This window comes from Aptenodytes patagonicus, chromosome 1, assembly GCF_965638725.1.
Source record: "Aptenodytes patagonicus chromosome 1, bAptPat1.pri.cur, whole genome shotgun sequence".
In the NCBI taxonomy this organism is placed as follows: domain Eukaryota; kingdom Metazoa; phylum Chordata; class Aves; order Sphenisciformes; family Spheniscidae; genus Aptenodytes; species Aptenodytes patagonicus.
The window spans coordinates 50,454,974-50,471,645 of NC_134949.1; positions in this window are offsets into that span (position 1 = coordinate 50,454,974).

The window sequence follows — 16,672 nt, forward strand, 5'->3', positions numbered from 1 at the left end:
TTGAACATACCCAATACAGGCAGATGGAAAATTAATGAATAACAACATGTCCATATTTTTAAGGTGGTCTTGAAGTCTCTCCAACATAAAAGGGAACTTCCCAGGAGTGAATGCTTTCTCATTTGTGAATAGCATACCCAGGCAATAAATCACACACAAATTTCCAGCTTGCGATGGTAAGAATTTTAAACTCTGACTTCAGCTGGTTTTGTTCATTTGTTTCTCTTCTAAGCTTGGGGACAACATTTCAGTGATTATGGATTTGGACTTAATTTCTATCTTGTGTTCTACAGATTGACTTCCAAGAATTATACTACGGCTGCAGTGCAAAGGTATGACTCCTGTGTGAGACAGGTGCTTGTAAAACCAAGGTCAGTGTTACTGATCCAGTAGGAAATTCTGTTTTGAATGGTTTTCTTTCTCCTAATGCTTTCCCATAATAAGTCACTTTATAGAATACAAGCAAACCACAGTTAGTATAGAAACCAAGTACTCTGTAGAACACTTTACACACAGAAAATTATTATCTATGCATAAGTTTAAAATATTCCTGAAAAGAGTAATTATTTTGGCTGTCATAAACATCATGTCTGCCACATCTCAAAAGGTGATTCTCATTTTTAGCTGAGTGACTGATTCACCTTTAACAGACCCTAAGAACCAGAAATTGAATTTAAAACTATACTGCCTGGATTCAAGTGCTCTTGTACTTCTCAGAATAACATTCTGTATTTACTTTTCAATTGGAGGATCATGTCTTCTCCTCTGACTGAAAGAATATAATCTTTTACTATGCCACACAATCTGCTGCAATTTCTGTGCACAAGGCACAGTCATCTTCATATCATTACAGGCCAAATGTAACAGTTGCTCAGTGGTAAAACTACACAAATTAAACAAACCACAAGAAATGTATTGTGTTGTGGGGAGCACAGAACAGGGGAAAGGAAAGCAGAGGCTCAAGGAAATGCTATGTTTGCTGAAGTGGATCATCTAGAGGAAGGTTGTGTCATGGATCTAATTTCAGAAAGAACAGAGGATATAGAAGTCCGACCAAAGAATATCAACATTGGAGAGTTTCACATAAAACAGTAATTTCTTAGCTTTCTCCAAAGCCAATGGATTCATTTCACTGTGAAAACAACATGGATCAGCTCTGTGAATTGTTGGAAAGACTAAAGCACTACAGGATGGATATTTGGAGGACACTTAATTAGTGACCCTCTCTTTGCTTCCTGACTCTCTCGCTCCCTTTCCAATGCCAGAGAATATTGATTCCACTGAGATATTAATTTCTGTCCTTTTCCTTTCTTTTCTTAATGTTTTTCCTTTAACAAACTGTGTTGATTTTTCCATTCACTGACATCTCATTTCGACAGGACCTTGCAGCAAGAACTCTTAGGAGTAGAGAAGACAAGCAAAAGCTTTGCTCAGATAGCATGTGGTCCATGGTGTTTCCCAGTGCATTGCATATGCAGGACCATGCGGCTGGTCACATCCCGTGGACCTTCCTTCCAGTTGCAGATGTCGTACCTCTTCCATAACCCCAAGGCAGTGACAATTCAGGAAGATTCATGTTGGCTCCCGAGTTCTACTTTTCCCCCATCTCTCACTGCTGCTTAAAACCCCTCAGTTCCATGGCTTGAAATTCATTTACGTCCATTACGATTAAGATTTATAGAGGCAGCTTTCATTCCTTCGATGAGTTAACTTTTCTCTAACCAAGAACAGAGGGTAAGCTTTAGTAATGACAGTTTAGTCCTTCTTCTCCAGAGAGCAAATCTGGGCTTCTCTTCTGCTAATCTCTATAGGATATCTGCAGAAACAGACACATAGTCCATAGGCATGTGGATGGCTGGTAAAACAGACAGTATGTATGACCAATATAGAAATCAGATCTTTTCTTACTTTCTGAAGGTTTACCAATTAAACAAGTTCAGGTATTCGTATTAAATTTTAGATTACTTGAAATTTCTGGCTACAAAACAGCACAGTTATACTGAAAGGGCTAATGAATCCAAATTATAAATAGAATGTTCTTTCAGCTCTAAGAAAGTTAAGGCATCTGCATCTTTTGTGGTTTATAGGTGAAAGTCAGTTTTGAGGAAGAAGTTGTTTGCAGCCAAAAAGGCTGAATATTTTTTTAACTGTGATCCACTGTATGAGGTTACTACTAGGCCTGTTTGCAAATACTTCTATTTGACTGAAATATTTCCATTTAATTTTAATGTCTGGCACCAATGCCTGTTTGGCTATCCATGGATGTTCCTACAGAAACTGATGTAAAACTAGTGGAGTTAAAGTGAATTTGTGCTGGGGCAGCTGATAAATATAATGTAGTCCTTGATGCCTGTGATCTGGGATGAAATGATGAAACAAAGCCACGCTGTAATTTCAGCCTTGAATGGTGGATTTAAAGCTGGTAGTACCATCTAGTGGGCAAAGAAAGAATTGAGGAGTACAAATACAAGTAGCCAGAATCCTGAGAACCTAAGTATTATATTGAGATTTAGGAAATATAATGGCAAAAGATACCACTTATAGGATTATAAGATTTCACATTAATGTGACAAATATATTTAATGGAAGACTTTTAGGAAAATGTAAAAGAATTTAGTACAAATTTTTCATTACCAGTGACACACTTCAGCTAAATATGATTGCTCTATAGCTTCTTTCTCATAATTGTCAAGCCTTATGTTCTAGTCCTTTAGCTCTGTTGGTTTTGGACTGTCCCATAAATCTGCATAGACTCACTTAACTTTCCTTCTTCTCTTTCTTTTCCAACATCTACATCATAGTTCTTATTGCTTCATTCTTGTTTTAATGTAGCTCAAGAGGAAGCACAGAAGATTTGAGTTTTCTTTTTGAATTTATATGGGATATTTTGTCTTTTTATCATCTTCTGGCTTAGCTATTTTAGATTGCCTCACTTCTGGGAGGTTTCACAGCTCCTGGCTATGTATAATATGTTAGTCTTAAGAACTACCGAATTTTTACAGTATGGGCTGCTCGGTACACTTGGTACTGTAAAATGGGATGGTAAAATGCTATTTCCAATTCTTCATCTCACTCTGTGTGTGATTTTGGGTAATCAAATTTATAGATTGTTCTTCCCTTTCCCTGTCTCTGAAAATTGATGAATCTTTTTGTCTCTTCTGAGAAATCAGTATTAAGTTTTGATAAAAATTCTTCACAAAATAGTTTCCATTTTCAATGACTTCTGCTTTTCTTCCTTTGTAAAAGACACATGTTTATGCATACAAATCACTACATAAAAATAATATACTTCAACAACTAGAGTGCTAGTAGCTGATAACTAGTTCTTCACTTGGGACAGTATCTCACAAGCAAGGATAATTGCAGTATTTCATGAACATTTCTGTGTGCCAGCCAATAATCTTCTCTGATCTTTCATTTGTGTCTCGCTGATGGTGAGTCACCAAACTACAGTTATCTCAAGAGGACCATGCTGTTCTCACAGGATGATTTATGAGTGAAGAGTATGAGCAAAACTGTCCTTGAGAGCCCATCCCTATTTGCAGTCAGGCTGAGGAACCTGAGAGGACTACGCATTCCTGGATATCTTCAACCAGCCAGCAGTGCCCAAGGATGTCTCAGAGAGGCAAAGTTTGCACAGGTTTACTTAAACTTCCTGGGGCAAGTTCTTAGCTCATGTTGATTGTCATCTGTTCAACTCGGAGCAAGGTCAATTTCTATGGGCTATGTATCTTCCTTTCTCTTTCCCCACACAGCTTATGCAGTGAGTTGCTAATAATTAACATGTAGCATATGTTTCTGGGCTTTATGGGACTTTTCTTGACAGTCATGAAACAGTAGTCAGTTACGAGCAAAAGCATAGAGGAGTGACATGAGTAAAAATAATTTGGAAGGATGCTACTGCAGAAGTTGCCGAAACAACTGTGAACATCTGGGTTATTGCTATTAGACAGTATTTGAATTTGGTGGCAACGGCAAGAGGGTGGCAGACACAGCTTGTCCTATAAAGAGCTTACAAGCTACTCACCTCCCTTTATGTAAATGAAACTCAAGTTTAACTTACACAAAATGCAGAAGTTTCATAAAATACAAAATCAGTAGGTGGCAACTTCCTATGCTGAACTTCAAATTTCACTTGAGTTAGAGTAGGTTTTACAGGCTGCAACTTTACAGTGCCACTTTTGGAAGGACTAGAAATAATTCAATAAACAGTAGTCTTGACCTCAAAGAGTTCTTCATGTAAAAGGTAATATAAGCCCTTACTAGCAGACTTTTTCACGTGCCACATATAAATTATCCTACAATATCCATATTCTGGTCATAATCTGCCATTTAACACCTCGTAGTGTGTCCAGGACTTTAAAACTACATTCTTCGTCTTTTATTGCTATGTGTTTGCTTCAGGGGAGAGCAAGGGTGACATCCAGTGGTCTATTGTTATCTGTACAAATGGACTAAGCCTTCAGTGAAGTGAGATCCCACTGAGGCCTTAGAGACATAAAATTATACCTATTAAAGCTTAGCTCAAATTGAGACTGCATGATTTCCCACATGGGTTCCAGACTGCATCCTGTAATAAATCATTTCCATTTCTTCATACATTTTAATTCAGAATTAGGAAGCAGAGAGCGTTAGTAAACAACGGGAGGCTAAATGAATATTCTGAAAACTGGTTTTTGCTCAGATGAAATAATCAGGTTCTTCCCCTGAATTCAGCAGCTTCCCTAGGGTGGGTGTTCGAGCCAGAACTGTCACTGATCAATCGTATCTGTGGATGTGCCATTTATATTTGCAGGGCTTCCCCTCCCCAGCTTTGCAACAGAGAAAAAGTGTGAAAAACTCACTATTTTCTTTGTTTCCTTAATCTTCCTGCTAGTTTTGAGTACTTCAATATCAGGGCAGGTATTATGTGGAAGTATGAAGAGGGCATATACAACTAGCTAAAAGTACTCCTCTTACCTTCCCCTTAGTGGAAAAAAATCTGGCTTTTATATCTCAAACAACCTTTGAAAAATTTACAGTGATGCCATAATAGGAAGATTTAAAATAAAAATGAAAAAAAACTTTGCAAATAACTTAATAAATTACTGGAGAAAAATGGGAGTAAAAATTATTGAAGCATATCAGTTCATTCTAATATTTCTATTTGTGTCCCCAGTTCTGTAGTTTCAGGACAAGAATTTCTATGACAAGTGGATTGACTCCATCTCTCCTCAATGTACTCAGAGGTTAATTAATTCATGAAGATTTGACAGTTTGTACATTCATTCACTAATAATCTGGACTGCATTTACTCTACCAAAAACATCTTTTCTGGTCATATGACATCATGGTACAGCTTCTGATGTCAGGGTTAACAAAAAGCAATTTTAATAAGGTCTATAAAACCAAACCTCCAATAAAAAAGTGATTTTGCATGCACCTGCATGTACCATTTCTGTCTGATACTGGCAATGCCAAGAGTATTATGATCCAGATCAACAAAATTACCTCTGTGTCCAAACTGCCTGGTGGTATCCCGAGCCCTGATTTAGGCAGGTAGGACCTGAATAAAGTGAGGAGGGCTCAGAGAGTGAAGTAGCATCTTTTATTAGACCAGCTGATGCCATTAGAAGAAGTAGATGAGCCTCTGAACTCATGACTTCAGACTGAACTCAGTGTAAAGATTGAGGTATCCTAAGAACAGAAGCAGAAAACCCCATGGGCTGATTTGGGGTATGCCTGCACTATAGAAGTTCAGGTGTATTATTTGAGCTTCTTCTCTGTGAGAAGGTGTTACTTGGGGCTGTCAGGAGGTGCCGGTCTCAAGATGATGATTTTGAGCACTGATCTTGATCTCTGTCCATCACACAAAGACGAGGGGGAGGAAGGAGTACGCCTCCTCCTTTTGCACCGTGATTCATTGGCTAGCTCTCCTGCCCAGCAGGAGGGAGACCTGGGCTACATTCCTCTTTGGTGCCTGTGGAGACCTGAAGGTCCATCTCAAAGACCTCATGTGGATGCTCCAGCAAAAAAGATATTATGAGTTACAGAGGAGAGACAAGGCTCCCGCTTCTGCTCTCACAAGTGTCTTGAGTATTTTACATTCGTGTTCAATAGAGCTTGTGCAGCAGTCAAGCCGCCCCCATCCTTGTCCCCAGGCCATAGACTCATGCTTTCTCTGTCCTAATAATTACTTAATTATTGCCGCATGAAAAAGTTTCAACAGATGGTCTGGAGCTGAATAAATTCTATTCCTGCAGGCCAAGGATTCAACAAAATTTGGACCCCACACCCCAGGAGCCCTCTAGCAGCTGAGCCTGTGGAGCTGGAAACGAGCCCTGAGCTTTTTACCGGATGATGTATTTTGTGGGTGTTTTCTGTGAGTGCCTATCAAGACCATAGATAAAGGGGCACAGGGATCTGGGCAGCAGCTGAGCAAGCATTTTAAGGATATAAGTTTTAGATCTACATACCAGTGAGGTAGTTCATAGGCACCTGTGTCCTTTATTGATCTAACTGGAAACAGCTAAGGCATGGGCATATTTATAGCTTAAATCCAATTGATAATATTTAGGATAACTCCTTTTTACCAATGAATAGGAAAGGCTTGCCCTATATCTGACCCCATCATTACTTTGTTTCCCCCACATTCCCTCTTGCCCTCCCCACAGTTTTGCCCCTAGTCGCTCACAGCCTTGCTGCTCCTTCCCCGAGTACCGGGTTTACAGCAATATTCTGCATTGTGGAATGATGCTGTCCACGGAGATAATTTTTCCTTTTTCTTTTCTTTTTTTTTAACATTAGTATCTGAACAAAGCAGGAAGTCGATTAATAGATTTTAAACCAAGAGGCCATTATGATCAGCTGCTTTGACCAGTTGCATAAAACATGCCGAGGAACCTCACCCGGTCCTTTCCACAAAGAAATGCACGGGCCAGAGACGGGCATGTCAGGTAGCACAGATCGGTCCTCAGCAGCAACACGGGAATACCTCAGGAGGATCTGACAGGGCAAACAAGGTTGCGAGAGGGCAGCCGAAGCTGCCAGAATAACACTGTGTGGCAGCTGAAACAGCAACATTTATTTCAGGACTGGCTTAAATATCACAGATATCCAAAAGCAATTTCCAGGGATGAAAATGAAATTTGTCTTACATGCAATGATAGTAACCATATTGAAAAAGATTGAGGGCCCGTTGTACAGTTTAAATACATTTAAATTGGGCTGTGATCTGGGCAACAACAAGGGAGACGGATCTGATATGAATTCTTGTTGGAAAAACCCTTCAGAATATTCTGCCTCCATTGGTGTCATCAAAGTTGCACAAGATATGAGTGAAATCAACTCAGTATCATATGGAAAGCACTGTGTAACAGCTAGGGACTGAATTTATATAATAAGTCCAAGGGAAAAGCAGCTTATTTTTAGCTGACCGTGTGTAGCAAACAGGCCTAGAAACTGAGACTGAAATACGACAAAACAGCATTATCCTGAAAAGAGAAATACAGTAACTAAAAACAAACAAACAAACAAACAAATAGCGAGTAATGAGAAAAAATTCAGGATTGACTACACAGAGCAGGAAGTCTTGATGCGTTCAAAGTAAGGAAGAGTTAAAAAGAAAATAATTTATTAAAATGAGCTTTGTATGCTGTGCTTGTATTTTTACAGATCATTAAAGAGGCACTTACAGTGGATTCACACCGCACCACCTTGAGATTTTCACCTCAAGTAGGATTACTTTTTGTTTCTGCTCCAATCCATTTTATTTCTGACTCCTTACACATGCTCTCAATACCCAGCCAGGGATGAAGGTCTGGGATACTGTGAAATGGGGTGCAAGCTCTGTGCTTGGGCTGACTGAGGACAATTCTATTTTGTGGCAACTTTGAAAGGTGTAGCGTGTGATTGTTCCCACTAGTTTGTTGAAAACAAAACCTTTCAGTCTATGCCATGAAAATGCAGTGTTGAAGTAAGTGTCCACTCCACCTCTGTAGCAGGTGTGTACCTGGATCACCCAGCATAGTCTGCTAAAGCCCTTCCCAGAGCTGAAATACGCGGGTGGGGTGTTTGGCTCCATCAAAGAGACTTCTGCAAATGCCACTTCCACGAGGGGTGAGGAGTGTCACACCCGGTGAAGGACAAGACCTTTCCTGCAGTGGGCAGGAGGAGCAGCCCTAGGTTCTTTATCCCGACCTGTGCAGCTTCACAAGATTTTGCCTGGTAGATGTTGCTCAACGTTTCACTGCTTAACATTATTTAAAGTGCAATGTTTGGGGCAGGTCTATGGGCTGAAACAAGGACAGCTATCAGCGCCTGCTTTGTCATGCGGGATCTGGTCAGACGGTGGGGACCAGTGGCAGCCTGTGCCACCTCCTCCTTGGTCCCCACCACCCCGGCCCTGCGCTCCCGTAGGGACCCACTGGTAACAAGGCCAACGGCCACAGCGGGGCAGGAGGGACAAGCACAAGGCAAACACATCTGCACTGAAAGGCTCATCTCTACCAAAAACCTCCTTCCATGGGAAGAAATTAAAGTTTTCAGGGCCTTTTATCAGTTCAAACACTTCTGTTAATAGAACCTCTGTTTTAGTTGTTGTTGTTTCTGTGCAAAGTACCCTTTCCAAATAACCATGATCTAATGAAAGATAAACCATCCAGATGTGCTTGTCTAACAAAATAAAACATAAGGGATGCTTTGGACTCAATAAACCCTCTAACAATAACAACAACACCAAAAAGTTGACAGAGGAACTTAAGAATCATTGAAAGTTTTCCAAAGGAAGAAAACAAACGCGGTAGGGTCAGCCCGATATATTTGAAGTCCAAAGCAATCATCGGAAATGTGCTTTTCATACTATAGATTTCACTGGCAGATCATTCCACATCCTACTTAGAGCTACCTGCATAAGTAATGCATGCATTAACTAGCTAGAGATACATAGGCAGTGATACATATATATAAAATTTATGTAAATTGTCTATAGCATACAGCTTGACTCTTGTGTCTTTGATCTGCTGATAATCTCCAAGTGTGTGGATTTCAGCGGGCCAAATAATTTTTATCTCTGCTGGGAGTACTTTTGGCAAGTTTTCCATCAGTAGGAAATGAGCTGGAAAACTCTGGTGAAACTTCAAAGCAACAGCTTAAGGTGATCTTTCATTTCATGAATTTCAGATTGTCTCTGCTGTTTAACAACATACCGAGTTCTTTCTCCCTAATACACTTTTAAAAACTGTGAATAAGATGAATTTATGAAAATCATACATGAGATATGTGAGAGATCCTGTCATTTTGGAATACAGGGCATCTTCCAAATTATGAAGATACTAAGGGAAGTATTAAAGCCTCAAATGCTGTCTCTTTGACAGCATTTATACAAATGTATAAATACAAATGTGTATTCATTTGTACAAATAAATGGACTTTAAATCCTTTTACACCTCAGAGTTATATTTGCTGGGGCGGGAAGTGCATTGTTCATTTGTTTGATTGATTTCTGCTTTATTTTTTCTATTTTGTTATAAATATCCATTCTTCTCCATCCCACATCCTGTGATAGCAAATTTATGAGCTCTAGTAATGCCCTCAGGTACATCTCACATGGCTACAATAAATTGGGGACAACGTGAAGCCTGCTGTAACTCATACGAGGAACGGGGGAACCTAGCTAAAAATCCAAAGCGCACAAAAGCAATCTCTTCCAGGGCTTAAATTCTAAGGTAAGGCAAGACAAAAGTAGATGTAATTGGAGGGAGAATGAAAAGAAGTCTCAATAGTCATCTATTCAAAAATATCATAAAAAGTCACCTGGACTCAGAGGTGAATGATGTGCGGAGAGCATTTAACTGCGCCTTCTCTTGGAGCAACTGATCCAGTTATTAATTGTTCAGTCATTAACTGGAGCTGTGCAAACAGCTTCACATGCCAAGGTCAGGATATATTTGAATTCTTGAACATTATTTGCAATTGCATTTCTCACTTTTAGTGTAATCGTTATTCTTAAAACAGTCTGCTTCCTTCTCAGAAGTAAGCGTCACTTCACAGCAAAAATGCTACTGAAAGTCACAGAAAAGAAGACTGCATTTACATAATTATCGTTACAATTCTTGGCTAAACACCTACAAAGAACACAACAGGGTCTGAACTAATTGGTCACCATAATGCATAATCCTATCCCAAGAGAAAGTAGAAACCAAAAAAGCTTTAAAAGTGACCAGTTAAAAAAAGAAACTATATCAATATGAACGGTTTCAATGTTTGTTCACTTGATGATGGTAATCTTGAAGGAAAAACAAGGAGATGATGCAGCTCTGGGAGACCATTTATTTTTTCAGAGCGCTGGAAGAACATGGGATCTATTGACCTGGAACAGCAGCAAGAACGAAAAACAAGTCCAATGACAGTGCCCCTGGCAGCAGCTAAAAGCTGATGTTTCAGGGAAGGGGGAGGCCAGGAGCCAGCACACACCAGAGGGCTTGCCAGAGCCACAGCACCACCAGCGACAGGGATGGATTTGGGCTTCATCTCAGATGTTACCTTGCTGTACAGCTGCTTCTGCCGTATGGTACAGCACGATTTCTCTAAGCCGCATCGGGTTGTGTGCCCTGCTTCTGCGTAAAGCCATCTGCAGACAGAGGAAGGATACGCCCAGAGATCTGATTACCTCCTCCTCAGTTCATAAAAGGATGCATCAAAGCAATGAGGAAGCAGGGAGAGAGGCAAGGCAGGTTAACTATTCTCTGGTTAAAAGAAGCATTGGCAAGAAAGAAAGGGAGGAGTCAAATCAGACCCCCAAGGCAGAATCTGCTTCTGCATCCCCCCAAGCGAAGGAGAATAGAGCGGGTACCCCACAGATACTACACCTGTAGGTAACTTGTGTAACAGAAAAAATTCTCCAAATCACTCAAAACAGGAATAGGCCCAAATGTTATTCCTCAGGTCTAAAGGACCATTACAGATGGCTCCATTGAACTGGCAGCAGCACCAAGGAACAAAGGACTCCAGACACCGCTGGATGGAGAAATGGGCCTGGAATATGACCTCAAACCTGTGGCTGGGGGCAGTCAGTAACCCAGACTCATTAATGTGTGTAAGAACTGACACCAAGGGCAGGTTAGTCAGCCCTTGGACATGAGCCAAGCCTGGAAAAGGATGGGATCAGTCCCCATCTTTACATTGTTCCACTACCATGATTGTACTGTAAATGCTATCGAACTCATTCCCAGTCCTTAAGGCAGAGCACATTACCACACTCTCACAAATGGGGAGAATACAAAGCTGACTGTAACTCAGTCAGCTACATCTGGCTGATGTAGCCAGATCTGTTGGCTGTGTATCAGGGATGGGGACTGAATGTGGATCTCTGGATTTCCTCAGGGGATGTGCCTTCCCCATCAAAGAACTGCTTTTTAGAAGTGGATCAGATGTAGCACAGAGCAAAAGAAATTGGCTTCCATTTCTAGTACCAAAATGAACGCTCCCAAAAGATCAATCTCTTCTTTCGATAAATGCTTATCAGTAATGCTTCCACCATTTGAGGTTGCACATAGGTAGGGACATCCTGCAAGACAACGCTGAAAATTAGTCTAGTTTGGTCAGAACCAAATTCAAATACTAATCCCCTCCTAAACCTGCACTAACAACTGCAAAAAAACCACCCTGTATTCCCTCTCTTCTTCCAAGGCCTAGGATGTATATATTAATAAGGTCTCATGGCGAGCTGCAGTGGCTCAGGACTAGGACTAGGAGCCATTGCCTTGTCAGTTCACCAGGGACACGATTAGAGAAACCGCTTTCACTCCACTGACATTTTAAAGGCAAACCATTGTAGATTTGTACAACAAATGCTGTAATTAAGGGTAGGCCAAATTTACTCATCTCTTATTGCTCAACCAGGAACACCAAATAGGTGAGTTTGTCCTTAGATGGCTGAAACAATGCATTTTTCCCTATGAAAATAGTTGCTATGACTCCATTGCAAAAATAAAACAATCACAGATTGTCACATTAGTTTAAAAATTTTATAACACATTAATGTTTCTCTGAACTTGAAGTCCTCTTAAAAGTGGCTTGGAGAAAAAAGAAAAGCAGCTTCCAGAGTGTTTCACTGGCACATTAAGTTATGCATTCTAAGTCCTGGAGGTGAAACGTTTTTAGCATTTATGGGAGCTCTGGGCTTCCAGTCCTTGTGCTGAGCCAGCTATTAATATGTGACATAAAGCATCTGTGATCTACTGCTTGCAGGGTTCAAGCCCCAAAGCATCCAGAAAGCCTGTGCATAATCCTTCACTCACACGGCTGATTGACCGCACCACACATAAGTCAATGTGATGTATACGCTCTGATGTGACAGGTCCAAAATATAATGTACTCTACAAATTATTTGATCTTAATTAGAAGAACAAGGGTCTTTTACATGCCAATTTTCTTTTAGAAAAAGGCATAGGGCATTGAGAGATATTAATGTCAGCATCAGTCATCATAAAACACAGAGACAAGATCTATTTTAAGGCTTGTGGATATGAATTACACATTAAAAATGGGATTATGCTACTGCTAATGGGAAAATGATTGCCATTCTAACTTCCCACTAAACCAGACTGGGGCGTCATTATGAACATAGTAGCTCTTTACAGAGAGAATAACAACCCGGTCTTCTGTTGGAAAATGCCTGGCCCATTTCTTTGATGTCCAGGCTTTTGATAGTCTCCGTGTGGGTGCACAGGCAAGTACATCAGCGCAGGACCGGGGCCAAGCAGCTGGCCCAAAGTCAGGCGGTAATAGACCTTTATGAATCATACAGCCTTCGTCACATGAATGTTTCTACCCTGCACTGGTTTTTTTGCTGGAGGACTCGACCAAAGCTGTCTAGCTGGAAAGGTAATTCATTCACTTCAGTCAACTTGGAGATATGTCTGGTTTAAACTTGAACTTCAAGGAGAGCATATTTTCACCAGTTTGGTCTTCCTTGAGTAATATTTTTACTCTTTTTTACCTGTTGTGGCATTGGTGCCTGCTATCTAGCAGCTTTTCCCTGTCGGTGCAGTTTCTGCAATTAAGATGTCAAGCTGATAAGCAGGGAAATTATGTAAGTGGTGTCTATGGGAATTCTGACTGGATTAAAAAAAGGGAGAGAAAAAAGGTGCTATGGTAATACCTGACAAAAGTAAACATCTAATAAGTAGAAAAGCGTGTCTCCCTTTGCCAGCTTGTCTCAGAGCACTGCATAGGAGAACAGGCTGTGCTCTCCGATGCTTTGCCCAAGGAAAGCTTCGGGAAGGTCTGCAGCGCAGCCTGTGAAGTGGTTCATCACACTCCTGCTGCGGGGATGCACCCCTACGGTGCCTCTTGCCTTTCTCAGGCAGCTGCTTGCTTTGGGTGGCGGGGTGGTTTTCCTTCTGTAGGAGAGCTCTGTATTAGGGAGCTGTGATTGCAAGACTGAGCCACTGAAAAACTTACCTTGCTCATCTCCCTGAAGTCACGGCATGGAAACATGGATGTGAGACCCCATGATCTGGAGAACGATTTTCCCAGGGACCGTCATTCCTTGCATTTCAGGGGTGCTGACTCTGTGATTTTCCCAAATGTAGGTAACTCAGCTGCATAACTGGAGGGGGGAGGGAGCAAACTCATGCATACTCTTCCCCAAAAACAAACAGCTAATGTGCACAGCCATCACATGCTTAGTTAAGTACACTCCACACACTGCAACACCGATGGAGGGGGATGGGGACGCAATCCCCATAGCTCACCTAGAAAATCTGTGCCTGTTCTCATGTGCTGAAAACACACAGTCTGAAACACAAGGCAGTACATCTGGGAACAGACCACGACAGCAATTTCCTTTACCGGCTAGATTAACAGACATTCATATCCCAAGACCTGTTGAGGATTCACAAGAGAATTATGGTCAATTTTACCATGTTTGGGCTAAATCCTCTAATGTGTAGTCATTTTAACTCACTTGATACAGAAGAAGCCCTTGATTTGACTCCTTGCCTTCACAAAAACACATCACATTGTTTATGTTATTTTCACCAACTCCAGTTCACCTCAATGCACAAGCAGAGCCTTTGGGTTGGGGATCGATAGAAACTGCACTAAAAAAATCATTGATACAATTCAAAACCTGCTGGGATTAAAACAGGAAAAACTTATAATTTGGACTCGGAGTGATCAGAGTGAAAATTGGGGCGCTGCCACCCGCGTGTTCAGCATGGCCTCTGTGTGAGCCAAGGCCATGACATCTGCAGAGGAAAACGCACTTCAATTCCAAATAGCACGTTAGACCATTTCAATGTCCACAGCTATACATTGCAATGGACTGCAACCTGGCCCAGTGACAATCCACGAGTCCAGTGCTGTTCGGGTATTTTAGTCTTGCAAGTGCATTTTTCTCCAAATGGGTTGCTCAGCAGTAATGATTATTCAGAGAAAAGTGGCAGACAGGGTCAGGCAGAAGCAGAATGAAAAGTGAAAACTTGAAAGATGGTAGATGAATATTTATGCAGAGCAATCTTCACTCTCGCATTATGGTGCATAATGGGATCAGCAAAGCTAACGGAATTCACGCTGTGTGAACTTCCTCTGTGAGAACTTAGTTTAATCTGCACATAAGATTGACAACCCGTGAACACAGAGAAAACGTTCAATGGCATGTAAAAACTTCATTGAAATAATGTTTCTGACTATATCAATGCTCTGGCAATGACAGAATAAACAACATTTTTTTTTTCCAGGCAGTTTTTAAATCCACAGGCCACTTTTTTGAAACGGCATCCAAACATTGTCGCAGCAGACTTTGTTCTTTTGTTTCGCTGCCGATTTGGTATGTCCTATTGGCAACTGAAAAGCATCCACGGGGACCAAATAATGAGGACAAGGATTTCAGAACAGCCTGACACTGACCATCACTTAAGGGCTGGTGATGACAAGGAGCAGTCGGGCAAATTTCTACTCTGATACTGCAAGATTTGTCAGGGAATACTTCTCATTGCAAAACAAATGGCTGTTGGCTGACTTTGGTGAGTCTTATTTTGCAAGATTTTCTTCTCAAGGTGTCCAAAACTCTCGGTGCACACGGGCAGCGAAATCCATTCCCGTGCTGTAGGGTCAGCACAAGACCTGCAGATCAGTTTACTCCTTTTGGGGGCTGCAGATTCACTGCACAGACAGGTCTGCATTTCATCCACTCTTTGTATTTTTTGTGAGCAGGTCACTACAAAGCACAAGAAGCTATTATGATCCATCATTATGCACAAACCCCCAGATAGCTGATCACCTGTGGCTAAGCACCCATATATTTAGAGAGGTATCTAAATTCTTCATGTTTACACAAGTCTTAAAAACTTGCTTAGCAAGACCATTTTTTTCCTTGACATTTCTACAATATACTGACATTGTTACTGTTTTAAGTCTTGATTTAAATATTAGGACAGTTTTCCTTACTGTACTTTAGCATTTCCTTTTCTAAACTAGGGGCCCCGCTTCATCCCTGTACTTCACTGAATGCCTCAGCACGTCTAAACTTTCTGAATTCAAGGATATATGAAAACGCTCGATTGAATCCGGACCTCTGTGAGAAACTGGAAAAATAATGCAATTCCAGTTATTTGAAATAACTGAACCCTCCAAAATACTCACTGTAAGTATTATGTAAGAGTTTGCTCGTTTTTCTCCAGAACCTACACGTCTATCATTATTCAGTAGTGACCGACAACGTATCAGAAGCACATCAGTTACAGAGATAACCAGCTACCTTATGCGTAACTTTAATTGAACGAGAATATACAAAATACATTTTAAAAGATGCAGAATTTAGCCCATACTAGTAATGCGAGCTTTCCCTTCTGCTGCTAATTTGTTCAAGAGGCCATGTACCAGCTGCACATATGGCAGAGTGATTTTGACCGGCCACATCAGCCATTTTGCATGCAGCGCGGGCGCAGGGCCATCCTCCTCAACGTTTCAAGGCCGGAGAAAGCAAAGCTGGGAGGACAGGGGGTGGAGGGGTCTGCAGAGCCGTTCTCGGTTGCAACAGACATTGCAATCAAAGGGGGTTTTTAAGCAAAACTCTTGCTGTTTCAACATGCTCTTTAGAAAGCATTGCTTGAAGCAGTGGGGGTTTGGGTCTGGGTTCTTCCCCTCTCCCTCCACGGGAAGGTGCAGGGCAGCTGGGGTTTGATGCTGCTTCCCGGTACCCTTCCGCTCGCTCGGGCTGTAGTCAACGCTACAGCAGCCCAGTGCCTCCAGCCCTTCGCTGTGGTCGTGTGCGTGCGTGCGTGCCCGCGTGTGCGTGTCTGTGCGTCCCTGTGCACGCCTGTGTGTCCGTCTGCATGTCTGTGTGTCATGTGCAGGTCTGTGTGTCCGTGTGCACGTTTGTGTGTGCGTGTCTGTGTGTCCGTGTGCGCATCTGTGTGTCGTGTGCAGGTCTGTGTGTCCGTGTGCACGTCTGTGTGTCTTGTGCAGGCCTGTGTGTCCGTGTGCACGTCTGTGTGTACGTGTCTGTGTGTCCGTGTGCACGTCTGTGTGTGCCTGTGTGTCCGTGTGCGTGTCTGTGTGTGCCTGTCTGTGTGTCCGTGTGCGCGTCTGTCCCCTCGCCTCCGCGTGCGCCTGTTTGTGCATGCTAAAAATAGACGGGAGCGCCTGACAACCGCCTTCTGATTGGCTGCCGCTGAGGTGCCGCCAG